This window comes from Nasonia vitripennis, chromosome 3 (assembly GCF_009193385.2).
Source record: "Nasonia vitripennis strain AsymCx chromosome 3, Nvit_psr_1.1, whole genome shotgun sequence".
NCBI lineage: Eukaryota > Metazoa > Arthropoda > Insecta > Hymenoptera > Pteromalidae > Nasonia > Nasonia vitripennis.
In genome coordinates this window covers 23,373,526-23,386,547 of record NC_045759.1, presented here as the reverse complement: position 1 = coordinate 23,386,547, position 13,022 = coordinate 23,373,526, and the positions used below count along the sequence as shown (strand labels likewise).

The following is a 13,022-nucleotide window of genomic DNA, read 5'->3' as shown; positions in this document are numbered from 1 at the left end:
CTTGTTTTCTATTTTCCCTCCGTATACGAGCCTCTCTCTCTCTCTCTCTCACCCTTTTTCTCCTCTCTCGGCGGCAGCATCCATTATTTATCTCGGCCCGCCGGCGACGGGACGGATATTACGGAAAGGTCCGAGGGTTGGAAGAAATCAAGGGGGGAGAGGAGTCGTGCATGCGCGAAGCTTGCGATAATAGCCGGGGGAGTGACTCCGCGCGACACTCAATCTTGCGCGAGGGGCAGCAGCCCCCCCCCCCCCTATGATACGCGTTAAGCTTCTTATACCGTTGACGCGCGCGGCTGTGTGTGTGTACTTCTTCGTCGATTCGTATGAAATGTTCAGTCGGATGCTATGTCTCTAGTGTGATTGATATATGCTTGTATGATTCGAACTGCCGCTGCATACGGAAGCTGAGCCGCGATGGAAAAAATTATCCTTCATAAATTTCGAGTGTACACACTCGAATAAGATGGAAATTGTTACTATACTCCCGCAGCGTGCGCGCATTACGAAATCGATATGTATCAAGAGCTCATACATTATACGTATATATAGGTACTCGTAATATCCCAGCATCTTTCTTCCATCTTTTTACGGCTTATCCAATCGAGTTTGCCCCGTAGTTTAACATCCTTACGGCGGATTAAAAGTAAAGACAGCCTCCTCCAGGACGTCGTCGCTCCACCGTGTCCCTGAGTTAACGAGAGAGACGCGTGCAATTTGCAAAGTTTCGAGTCTGGGTTATTCCCCCGTCCCTCTTCTCTCCCCTCAGTCGGTCGTTACTCGATTATGCGCCAAAAAAAGGAGATTAGATGAGAATTCCATATTATAGACAGTGTATTTTAGATTTATCGGAACGAGAGCGAGAGGAGAGAGACGTACGATTCCCGGAGGGATCTTTAGTTTATTTTATAAGCCTCGGGGGAGAGAGAGAGAGAGAGAGAGAGAGAGAGCTTAACGGCACACGCAGCCGACAATATGTATTGTTGCGATACGAGAGATATTATACAGTTCATGGAAATACACACACTGCGTAAAAAACTTCATTTCGAACTTGTATAATACACGTGCATCGCGTGTCGTGCATCTTCGTTTCGGCCTAGATTTATTCCCTCTGACGAGCTGACGGCGTCGTCGACAACGGGGACGCGCGATCCTTTCATCATCCGCGAGAGTGAAAAGCGCCGCGGTGCATTGTTTTCGAAAGAACACTTATACTTTTGAAAATACGCCCGACGAAATGCATTAAAAAAAAAATTCATTTATTTCCATCGCAGCGTTAAGCAAGACCTGTCGCGAGAGATAAAAATTCCAAACATCGGATTAGAGGGCACCGCAGCGTGTATATTGGCGAAAGGGCCAATCCTCCTCAAAGGGGCCCTTCGCTCGTTTATGCATGTGCATATGCAGTGGAAGCGCGTCATGGACAAAGAGGGCATCGCGCCTTTAAAATCATCGGCGTTATAGAGTAAGACTCGTAAAAGTCGCTTATATATACACAACTGATTATACGACCTTGTTCCCGCCGCTCTGTGTGTGTGTGTGTGTGTGAGAGAGAGCGCTATTTTTAAAAAGAGAGCCGCCGCGCGGAGAGGCTTTATCGCGCATGTCCTTTTTGCCTCGCTCCCGCGTACACATCTCTGGCGCACTTCTTAGCCTCTGACGAGGCCACTAGAACTGGGCGCGCGAACACGTGTGCTTTTGAGGCCCTTATTGTGATTTTTAGCCCGAAAATAGAGGGATGAGCCGGATTACTATAGGTATAATCGATTGAATTAACTGTATAAAACAAGAGAACAAAACAGAAAGTTCGCAGACTAGGCAAGAGAGTCGTAACCGCAACCTTAGCGATGCGATGCCTCTGCAGCCCAGCTATATAGGCTCCCTACTGCTCCCTCCGCTCTGCTGGCCGCCGACTCCATGGCGCGGCGCGTCCCGGTCGATATCGGCCTACCGCCGCCGCCGGGGAACGAGAGAGAGAGAGAGAGAGAGAGAGAGAGAGAGAGATACGCTCGTGCAGCGCTGTGTGTATGTGTGTGTGTGTGTGCCAGCTTCCCGGCATTGCGGACGCTCGAATTCTGGTACTTGGACATGTCACTCGTGTGCGTGTGTGTGCGTTATCTCCGAGTTTTTTTTTCTCCGGCCTTCGTTGACGAAATAATACACACAAGCTCGATCCTTTCCAAACATTTTAAGACCCATCGATCATTCGTTATACTGCAAGCTCTGGACTTTACACTCACTTGGCGGCGCTTCGTCTTTCTACGGTTACGCCGCGCAGATGCATGATTCGTATGAAAGTACGAGACTGACTTTCGAACCGCTAGTCATTGTTTTGACATCTATACTTATATGTATATAACGCAAAAACGAGAGGAGAAAAAGGCATCGACAAACACGCATCGCTTCTACACTCATCCCCCTTCGGCGCGCCTTAATAAACAACTCGCCTTAATAAACAACTCAACGACCCAATGAAATTATGCACATCATCGCATTATCACGCTCGCACGCATCCGCGCACATCACGCGGCTGAATAAATCAAGGGCCTCTCTCGTATATATTCATCTCCCTTATCTATTTTGCACGAGATCTCTATCGGCCCCCTCCAACGCACACGCGCGCACACACACACACACACACACACACACAGAGACACGCGGACGGCGCTTTATCTTTATTTCTCACGCGCGCATCATGACTCGCGAGATTAGGCCAGCTGCTTCTTCCTCTCACGAGACGAGTATTTTTCCGAGCAGAGGGCGAGAGTCTGAAGAGACGACTTTTTTCGCCATGATGCTCGCTTTCTCAACGAGGCTGTTGACGCGCGTGAGCGGAGCTTTTTTTCGAGAGAGATAAATCGGCCGCAGTTTCTGCTTTGCGTGTAACATTATCTTCGACGGATTCTCGCTCACCGTACGTGTGGTTATGCATAATCAAACGCGAATTGCTCGAATCCCCCATAACGCGTCGTCTGCTGCAAAAAGCGAATACTTATATATAGCCGGTCTGAAAAATTCATTGATAAGTAACGCCGCTGCGTATATATAGCGCACAGACACATCGGAGGGGAGCGATTATCTCTTTCTCTCTCCGCAATACACAGAGGGGAAGAGAAAGGAGAACAGTCGCGTGCAGGGCGGGAAAAAAGGGACGACGATGGAAAAACTATTTAGAGAGCATAGAGAGGGGCAGAGGGAGAGGATAACGAGGTTTCCATGATGTGGAAGTTGCCGGTCGCCGCCAGAGGGCGGAATTCATAAAAGATGATGTAGGCGCGCGAGGGTGCATGTAACTCACTTTCTGGACTCGATGCGCAAACTTCATTGTCGCCTCTGCGCGCGTGTAAAGTATTCGATTATATATAACGACGCGTGTGTACACACGTGATAACGGCGGCAACGCGCATGCGGATTGAATAATCCTCTATATTATACGCAAACTCGTTAAAGTTTTCATTAGATATTAATAAGGAGTGCACAGCGGGCGTGAGCTGTCACTCGTTTACGGGGGAGAGAAGTAGAGGCGCCTCGTTAAACGCCGTATAATTATAATGTTCGATAGCACGTGCGAGTGTACAACGTACAGCAGTTTGTAGTTAATTTCACGCGGATATTAGTATACCGAAGCGATTGACTCTCTGTTGCATTCGTTGTGGTGATTTTCGTTTATTGGGAGCCGAATAACGTCGGAGAATTAAAGAGATAATTCAGCGCGGGTATAACGCGCTCGGTTAACGGCGCGGAGTAGCGAAAATCGGAAAAGAAACTCTAGGATGCGCCGTACACAGAGTGGAAAGAAATTCCATAACACAGCGCTGTATTGCAGCTATTTTAATTAAACGCGCAATTTTGCGCTATAATCCGTGCGCGCGCGCGCGCGCGTTAATTACTCAGGAGCTTGCGCCGGGGCGGGAGAATTCAAAGTAGCCGAAAATTCGAAAATCGTCTACCTCAAAGTGTATGATGAAAGTAAATACGAGTCAAAATTCGTTCGCCGCACACTCAGTTTCGCGTCTTATCAGACGATCGTCAGATATTGCGTATAATTAAATCCGGGCCCGCATGGCGCACTTTGATCGACAACCCACTTCGGCTGCGTCTCATGCACGCCCAGCTTTCAGGCGAAATATGTCGCTTGTGTTGGAACTGGAAACGCTAATGAGCGTATACGATTTCGTTATGCCGTGAGTAATGCACGATACAGACGGATGATCCAATACTACTCGATTTCTGAATTATCGACAATCGCGCTCGAGTTATCAAAACACACGTACATGCCCGGCGCGAAAAAAGAAACCAAACGAGCCGTGGTATCATCGCTGCACTGCAGCCCGCGTACAAATATGCATGAACTTGCACGATGACGTGGAGGGCCTCGTGTCATCATTAGACACACAGAGATCGTCGCGCGCGGAAGCGATCGATTAAAAGTATAATCGCATAAATAATGACGAGTACACAGAGCGCTCGCGCGGGGAGGCAAATGAAAATGAATATTTGAGGCCGCTGAGCTCTTGGATTAGAAGCTCGAGAGTCGCTGCTGCAGCGCCGCCCCGGCTTTGTTCAAATATAGCGCGTTTATATGCGGCGCTGCTGCTGATGCAGAAGTGTCACTCGGCGCAGCGCGCGGTGATCTTCGCTGAGAGAGAGAGAGAGATGAGGAATGTACGTATATTGCATATACATATAGATATATTCTCAGTCGGCGGCGTGTTGGTTAAATTGAATTATTACGGGCCGTCATTCATGTTTTATCGGGCTGCGCGCGTCGCGCCCTCTCGAGATGCCGGATGGCTTTTTCGCGAATGAACGCTGTGTGTATATAGCTGTATACGTGGAAACGGCTCTGCTCTCGTAAACGTAAATGTGGAGAGAGAGAGAGAGAGAGAGAGAGAGAGAGAGCGATATTCCCTTTTTAATTAGATTCACCTTTCCTCTATTATATCGAGTAGCCTAGTTTCGCGTGTATACCTATAATGACACATTCCGTATTCTAAATGCAGTCGTGTATCAGATCGCTCGATGATACAATCTGAATTATGGGGCTTGCGGCTACACAGCGGGCCAATATATATATATTGATCATCGGGGGGTGGGTGGATGCTACGTCCATGATCGTGTAAACAGAGAACAATGGATTGCCAATAGTTGCGCGAGAGCCCCCGCTGCTTATGCAGGCTCACAGCTGACCGCCTATGTACACCAGTATATAGCTATATATACGTATATCAAAGACGTACGCGATATAGTTTCAAACGACTTTGATTGTATCAGCCTTGAATGAATGAAAAGATCAGCACACAGTCCACCGGAGCAAATTATAACGCGCAGAGTCGAGAGAGAGAGAGAGAGAGCTGCATCGACGACCGACGCGCAGTAGGCCTCTCGGACTCTCGAGTGCAGAGCCAACAGCAGTTTGGCGCTCCTCGCTCGCTCTCGATGCTGCTGCAGTGGCAGAAGAAGCAGCAACAGTGTGCAGAGCGTGCGTCAAAATGTTGATCGGCTGCTCTCGATACAATCTCCACGGGGCTGCGCCGCTTCTATTTTTATCTCGAAGCTTTATATAACGACGAGAGAGAGAGAGTCTCTTGGCCGTCCTTGTGTCGCTGCTGCTGCCGGCGAGAAGATAGAGGAGTGGTGCTTTTGTCAGAGGAGACGCGCCGCGCGGCTGCCCTCCTCTGAAGATGATCCATCGGCGCGCTTGCTGCCAGAGGATGATGCTCTCGGGCTTTATCTGTTTACGGCTGCTGCTTCAGATTCCGAGAGCCAAGAGCTTTCGAGACGGCATTCCCTCTTTTGTTTCGTCCCCCGCGCTGTGCCTGCGCGTCGAGTGGATTTTCCCTTCTGCTGTATCTGCGACGCCGACTATGTATAATCGTCTAAGCGACGACGTGGCTATGGACGTTTTTGAGGATCGAATCTCCGATATGGGCGGAACGTCGATTAACCATCGCAATCAATCGGCATCTCCGCGATCGCTGCGAGCGAGTCCTGCAGTAAATCGAGAGAACCGGCTTTGCCAGTCGATCGGCGCGTCTAACCTAATTTTCACCGGAGTGTCTGCTCTCTCGCATTAGATTAATCGCGATCGCTCTTGAGCAACTGTGCGGGATGAGAGACCCGCTGAGTAATTGCTGCAGCTCGAAGCTGATCCATAGGGATACGTGAAAAGAATGGACGAAGCGTTTCTTGAAAAATCGCCAACCGCATACTTTCGACTCGCTATACACGTGACACGACAAAACACTCGAGTAGCGATCGAAACTGTCGCGCTAATGAGAAAGCCGATACACATACGCGCGCGCGCGCGCGCGCGTGTGTTGAGAGAGAAAGGAGCGCAATTAAGGTCAAAGAATCCGTCGTTATGACACGTTCTCTCTCTCTCTCTTTCTGTCTCTGCGAGCGGGAACTTTCAAAGCTCAAATTCCAGAGCGAATCTCGCGCGGCAGTCTCGCGTGGCTCGTCTGCGGGGAAATTGGAATCCGACAGACGGAAAAAAGAGCGTCCGAGAGCAGAGGGTCTTTATTATCAATCGCGGAAGGTTTCGCTGATATCGATTCGTGGAAATCAGTTTAATCACCAACTCGTTATATTACATTTCGGACACGGCGAAATTTCGAAGAATCACAATAACACCGCGCTGCTTGTTTAACTATCGAATTTGACATATCGCGTAATTAGCACTGAAATCAACGGCAATTATTTGTAACGAGTGTAATTAGTGGTGCTACTCGATACTTATTCGCTATAATTGCGCGATAACGAGTAAACGCATAAACAGATTAATGTCGGCGGCGGCAGCCAGTAGTACAGCTCGCCGTAGCGTCGGGCGAACCGACAACTCAGCGTATTATGCGCAACGAAATTATTTTTCGATATCGCACACTCGACGCTCATTAGCAGGCTCTGCTTGCGTTTACAGCCACCCTTCCCGCAGCTATTGTCTCCTCTCGTACATCCAACGTCTTATACACTTCGTCCTGCCTATTGTCTTCCGGGCATCGTGTCTTCTCAGACGTTGGTTAGCTCGCTCTCGCGCATACACACGTCGGCTCTCATTGTCCCGGCTATACGTTTAATGGGATATTAATTTGGATACTCAGGGGCGATAATTCTGTTTCTTGCGCCGCTCTCTCTCTCTCTCTACCCCCCCCCCCACCCACCCACACACACACACATCCTCGACGCTCGTCTTATTCGCGACTCGGTGAGAGGAGGACGTCTTTCGCCGGCGTTAAGGGGATTAACCTATTCTCTGCTGCGTTGTGTATAGAGAGAGCGAGCGTTTCGGCTCTAGTGGCAATCAGCGAATTTGAATTCCGCTTGTTAGGTTACGCCTGGAGCGTCTCTCTCGTGTACGTATTACGTTTTCTCTCCGGAATTTTCGTTACACCTACAGGTATATAGTAATAAGAGAAAATTGAGTATACCCGATAAAAAATGCAAATAGCTTACTATTACACGCACTCGATGATACAACGCGGTCGTATATTGTAACGCGAACACGAAAATTTTCCCGCGCGTAAGCGAATTACCATGCAAATAACGACGCGCGGGGTCGTACATTTTAATAAAAAATCTTTTAAGCCTCGTGCATTAGCCGCGCGGTCAGCGCGAAAGAGAGAGGGTAAAAACGTGCACACAGACAAAGCTCTCGCGCATCAACAAACTCTCTCGCAAATTTCCATCAGAAAGACGCCGCCGCCGCCGCTGCAAAACTGCGCAAGCGTCCCGCCAACGCATCAATAACCATTTCCGCGAATAACCCCCCCCCCCCCACTACGCGAGCCCGACTACTCGCCGGTGAGCTAAAAATAGCCGTCCGTACCATCCCGTTGTGTATATAGCGTTATTATATACGCGCGCGCATTATCGACCATTAAGACGCACACGGGAGGGGGGGGGGCGTTAATTATGCGCGAGCGAAAAATCTCGCGTACTCGCCTTGGTACAACTAATTAGCTCGAGATACATAGCTCCTACCGAGACGAACACAGAGCAGAGTGAATGGTGAATCCTTGAGAGCGAGGCTGAGATGCGAGCAATTCCGAGAGCTGCGGCTTTCGCTGTGTGTGCGCCTAGGGTACTTACGAGCCGACTAGCGCTGTTTTATCGGGTAGGAATTAACGACGCGAGGTGCGGGCTTGTATTATGATCACGAGCGAAGGTTGCGCTTATCGCTCGATACTAAGCGTTCCGAGGCGGGAAATTTAAAAAAAAATTGTCGTCGGCTAATTATCGGATTAAAATCAAACGGGTTCGATAACCCCTGGGCGCATCGGTGTCTCAAAGGGATTACGGAATCTTCACCTCGGCCGCGAGAGTTATACACGGGCAAAGCAAACAGAGACTGTCTTGATTATAGAGCTTTAATTAGCCGACTTTTGTTCATCTCTCTCATCCTTTATTCGCCGGGATTTCCTCTCCTTTTTTATAGCCGTCGCGTCTGGAGCCGATTCTTCCTCGCGGTCGTTTTCTTTCACTGGACGCCCAATGCAGTCGAAGTGGCCAGGCGCGCAAGTTTTTTGTCCGGAATAAAAAGAGAGAGAGAGAAAGAGAGCTCGGGTTATTTTTAAGCGCGCCAGCGGTAGTTTCCGGGCTATTTTTAGATCGGCGCTGTATATCGTCCTTTCTCTCTCTCGGCTCTCCTCGTTCTATATTTCCCGGCGTTTGCTTTAAATTCGAGAGCGCCTGTCCTGTCTGGCTTTTTGTTGCGGGAAAATGTTGCTCATAGCAAAGCAGCAAGCAGCTGCCAGAGTGTGTGTCTTTCTATCCGTTCTATTTATACAACGCGCGCAGAGATATGCGGAGAGAGAATCTTGTTTTTGCCGCGCATAGATCCGCGCGAGATGTGTATCGATGCGAGAATAAATATTAATTGAAGCTGGAGAAACAGGTCAAGTGGATAGATACATCAAGTGTGTACTGGCGACGTGGTGTATGGATCGCGGGGGAAAATAAAAATTCAGATATCGTCCGGCCATCTCTGCACTGCACGTAGGAACTGAATTCGAATGCTTTGTGTGTGTGTGTGTCTGACACAAAAAGCAGATATCGCTTTCTCATCGTAATGAGGTTTTGAGTGCGCGTGGAGAGACCGAATTTTAATTTATTCATTGTTTTATATAGGTAAATATGATTTCGGACTCGTAATATATATATATATATATATGCTTTTTTGACAGAGTTTGAAGGAGATCGGTTTGAACGTTTGGCCTGAAAATCAAAAGCAAAAGCTACACATACACACACAAGGCTGCACTTCAATTTTCCAGCGTGGAGCCATTATTTCTCCTCCGTTATACATGCACACGTACACTGCGCAAAAAGGCGGAGGACAAAACTACGCTCTCCTCCACATGCATTACAGCGAGTTCCTCGTCTTCTTTATATTCTCTCTTCTGCGTCGCTTTGTTTCTTTCTAACTGTTATACATTTCGACTAATCGAATCGCTCGCCTGGTTAACCAGGCTCCAAAGCGTGTAACGTCCTAAAAAAAACAGTAGCCGACCCGCAGAATATTCGAGTTAAAAACGACGTTTGTACAGTCGCGCGTCAGTAGCGAGGGTAAACCATACGCTCGGACGCGGCGCAGAGGCGCAAGCTCTCGCCGCGACACTCTCGGGAATTGCGCGACGGGGACACAATCGATATGTATATGCTGCACTGCAGCAGTCTCCTCCTCTCTCTCTCTCTCTCTCTCCGATGACGCGCCGATAACAACACTCGGCCAGTCCGACCGTCACTGCTCTGCTCACATGGGGCAGCCAAAGGCTGTGACGTTTGACGCAGCAGTGGAGCGCGAGCTTTTTAAAGCAAGTGGACGAAGCACTTTGAAACGCGGTCCCTTGAAAATCCAGTGGCTTCGAGTTGAGATGACATTGTTCTAAGCGTACGGCTGCAGTCATCGAGAGCGAAAGTCATTCTCACAGCGGGTTTTCAGTCGGCAAAGAGCTGCAGTTCCCCCGGGAATTTCGCTGCCCCGCGGAGAAAACGAGTACATTACACACAGGCAAACACACACACACACACAGCCCGTTGGGATCGAAGAGTCTCGCACGCGCGAGACAAAGCCGAGGAGAGGAAAAAAAGCGGATTCCTCGCTCTCCGGTGAATTAAACATTGATAAAAGCGTCGGGCCCTTTGCTCGGGGGGCGACGAATTCCGCTTGGAACAAGAAGAAAACGGCCCTGCTCGTCGTTACTCGCGAGGCTTTACGAATTTACGATACACACAAATACGCGGGGAGCAAGGATCGACCCACATTCTCGTCTAGCCTATTAAAGAACAAGAAACTCACTGCGACCGATGCACGTATGTGTATATCTGCATTATTAACAGCCCCGCCGAGCGCGCGAGAGGATCCGAAGAAAGATCCCGGAGCAGCTGCCGTCCGTGGTTTCCTTCGGCTGCGGAGCTTGATGCGGACGTGTCAGCTGTTTCTTGCCGCGACTCGCTGTGCCATTCTTACGCCGCTTTTTACGGCCGTCGTGACGACACGATGACGGTGTTGCACAAGCAGCGTCGGTTATACATTATGCATAAACAATTCATCCGAACATCATGCGCGAAGGCTTTCCTGAAGAAAACGCTTATTCTACGAATCAGCCCTCCGCCATCGCAGCCGCTCGTAAAAAGGAATCGTCGAGTGGCCAGTTCTCGCGGGAGATTCTCCTCTCTGACGTAACGCTCTCGACGAGAGGGAAATCCTGTAGTCAGGCCCCGTATCGTCTCTACACTGCGACGATTGCTCGCCTCGGGGAATAATTTATCGGTCGGAGTGTAGGAGCTCTCTATACGGGAGAATCGCTCCGTGCGCTTCTCTTTTCCCGGCGATATGTGCTGCCGGTATTAGATATTCGAGCGCGACGGATTTCGGATGGGGGAATCATGAGTATTTCTGGAAGGAGAGGTGTCGCGGGAGAAGCTTATCGAGCGACGGCACGTTTCCGTTCGAAAAACCAAAGTGGCCTGATTCTCGAAAGGAGGTGGAGACGTAACATCGGCTTTGTACCCATTATTTTCGAATGCTATTTTACGCGCACTTGTGTGTTTTCTCTTTTAATTCTTCTTAGAATCACGTTTGGATTCAAGCGAAAACCTCGAGGCAGACGCCGCGGTCAACGCACGGACGGAAAAGAACAAGGGCTTACGAGTCTCGTCGAGAATTTCACCCCGTATAAGTCTCCCGAGATATAACACCTCGATATTTCAGCGTCTGCATTTCTGCCACTTGTATTACGAACGCGACGAGAATGACGAGAGATTTTACAAAGACTTCATAAATTAGTTTTTTTTTCTCTTTCCAAAAATTTGATAATCGTGATCTGTATACGAGGCTGAAAAATTCACAGAAGCGGTACGCAGAGGTAAGTATGGAAACACCTCGGCGAAACACACTCTCGCAATAATTCAGTCGAGTTCGCGCCGGCGAACAATGCCGAGAGCACGCGGTGCGGCGCCGCGAGACAATGCTCGCCGCTTAATTGAGCTTGCAACAGAGCCCGAGTTACGATGCGGCCTCGCGAGAGAGCGTAGGTGTAACTCTCACCAGGAGCCTTCGTTTTTACGACCTGCGGTCTCGGATGATTCGGTTATTTAATAGGAAGTATATATATATATATATATTGTTCGCGAGTTTTAATTAATAAACGACGAACAATCGATTCGATGCACACAGGAATAAACCGCCGTCGTGTAATACACACGCGTACACGAGGAAAGAAAAAATTGCCAAACCTTTCCGTACAAGTCGATACAAGACACAAAAAGTAGCTGCGACAGGAGCCAACTTTCTTGCTCGCGCCGTCTTTTTCACGCCCAGGACACGACGCGCCGGTAAAACGGCTCCCTCTCTCGATTTATATATATTACACGCACGGATCGAAGCAGTTCCCAAGTTTACTTTTTAATAGCTTGGCCCCCACGACGTTTACGATTATCCAAGCTGGCATCGTATAGGCGCGAAGGAACGAATAAAATTGGCTCTGATCGTTATCGGCTCGTTACGATTAAGGTCGGCAGGGAGAGGAGGGTCGCCAAGTTTTTTTTTCGGGCAAACTGCTTTATCGTTACGAGATAAGTTTGTCTGGGGGGGGGGGGGTGTGACTTTTTCTCACGGCTCGTTCATATCTATCTATATATTTCAGCTCGTTTTTACAATACTTCCAACCCGATATATTACGGCTATCTTGTCGATCAGCGAAAATATCCCCCAGGAGTATATTTTTATGAAAAAAACTAATTACCCAGCTCACACTGCCACTGAGAAACTTTCGCACACTCGGAGTCTGATCGGCCCACGTGAAATCTTCCCCGGCCGCGATTTGCATTTCGCGCGTATACATTATGCAAACGACGCTGCAGCGACTCCCTCGCGACGGCTACTCGCCAAAAAATTTTACGGCCAACGCGCGAGAAGCGTTTCCGCCGCTTGTTTATGGGATGGCGCTTATTTTTGTTTTCACGCTTTTTTTCCACGACGCGCGCACCAGCTCCTGTATCTCTTTCACCCGAAGAGGAGAGCTTGCGATAATATTTTGGACGATGAAACGTTGACTGCGTGCGAAAGCAAATTGTTGGCCATTAGCCACTTGCAGGATAGAGGGGATTTGCTGTAATTACGCGGGACTCGAGGATTTGCGTGTTTTAGAGAGTGATTAACCGTATACCGCGTAGCTGTATGACCATCAGCCGGAAAAGCTTTTTCTCAGCTCGACGTGTGCGGCCAATACCGGTGGAAAGTTGTTTCCTTCGCCTACTCACAGTCTTGCGGAATCGCCGAAGGGGATATGCGAGAGAAAAGAGCCCAAACAAGCCCAATTTCTAGATCTGGTTAATCCGCAATTGATTCATTCAATGCGACTTTGATGCAGAAACTGGAATTACTTAATTAAAAATTCTGCGGCGAGAGTGTTTTTGTTGCAGTATACAGCGAGATAAACTTTATTTACATTCTTGTGTAACTGTTATTAGCGAGCATAGGATTATTGCGTCTGCCGCAGGTTCCGTTATCAGACTTT

The 13,022-nt window shown here is 48.9% G+C and overlaps 1 protein-coding gene across 1 annotated transcript in view; it reads right to left on the bottom strand.

The window, feature by feature from the left end:
• Nucleotides 1-13,022, bottom strand: part of LOC100120322 (two pore potassium channel protein sup-9) — a 72,734-nt gene that overhangs the window by 46,823 nt on the left and 12,889 nt on the right. The gene's annotated exons all lie outside the window — the stretch shown is intronic.